The following is a 1,227-nucleotide window of genomic DNA, read 5'->3' as shown; positions in this document are numbered from 1 at the left end:
ACTCTTTTCTCTTATGATATTATTAGTAATTCAAAAGCTAGTGATTTAGTATTTTTATTTCCATTTGATTTATCTTTTTTGTGTTTGTGTTTTGTCTAGGTACCTAAATCTGTGTACGAACCAAGCTAGTTCAATGGAACTATTCGCTAACAAACCTGAGTTCTAAAGAACTTTGAGGAAGCAGTGAAGAGAAGAACGAGAATGAGCTTTAGCCAAAACGATGGTAGAGTTACAGAATCAAAATCAAAAAGGAGAACCAAACTAAGAAGGGGAACAATTAAGAATGGCAGCACCACCTAGTGAGAGAATCATGCAAGATTATGCATGCCCAACTCTTAATGGGGCCACATCGAGTATTATGAGCCAAATGTTGCAGCAAAAAACTTCAAGATCAAGCCCAACATTCTTTAGATATTGCCAAATAACTACATGTTTGATGGTTTTCCTAATGAGGATCCAAACACCCATTTGGATGATTTTCTAGAGATTTGTGATACCTTCAAGATTAATGGGGTATCGGATGATGCTATTTGATTGAGGCTATTCCCATTTCTTATTAAAGGATAAGCCAAAGAAGTGGCTGAGGTCATTCCCAGCTGGGGCATTTACGACCTGAAATCAGCTGGCCGAGAAATTCTTAGAAAGATACTTTCCACTTTCTAAGACGGCCAAGTTGAGGAATGACATAGCAGGATTTCTTCAGTAAGAGAATGAGACCTTATATGATTGTTAGGAGAATGAGACCTTATATGATTGTTAGGAATGTTTCAAGGATTTACTGAGTAGTTGCCCACATCATGATTTACCTTTATGGCTGCAAATTCAAACATTCTTTAATGGACTGAATTACACAAGTAAACAGTCTATTAATGTTGCAACAGTTGGATCACTAAATAATAAGACGCTTGAGCAATCTGTGGATCTTATTGAGGATGTGGCAGTCACAAACTGTGAGTTGCAAAATCCAAGAGAGCAGGTTCGAGTCAAGGGAGTGGAATCCATGCGATGGACCCTATGGTAGTTGTAAGTGCACAGTTAGAGGCCATGAGCAAGAAGATGGATGCTTTGTGATTCTTGTGGGGGTGGTCATCAAAGTCAAGATTGCAAAAATAGTAATACTTTCGCTAAGCTGGAGCAAGTTGATTATGTGGAAAATGCTCCTAGGCACCATAACAACCCCTACAGCAATTCCTAAAACCCGAGGTGGAAAAATCACCCGAATTGTCT

General features: G+C 38.6%; 1 pseudogene; it reads right to left on the bottom strand.

Annotated features, from left to right (window-relative positions):
- Positions 1-670: 670 nt before the first annotated feature.
- LOC112534300 lies at positions 671-804 on the bottom strand (annotated as a pseudogene).
- Positions 805-1,227: the final 423 nt, after the last annotated feature.

Source organism: Ricinus communis, chromosome 4, assembly GCF_019578655.1.
Source record: "Ricinus communis isolate WT05 ecotype wild-type chromosome 4, ASM1957865v1, whole genome shotgun sequence".
Taxonomy (NCBI): Eukaryota; Viridiplantae; Streptophyta; class Magnoliopsida; order Malpighiales; family Euphorbiaceae; genus Ricinus; species Ricinus communis.
This window is presented reverse-complemented; position numbering and strand designations above follow the sequence as displayed.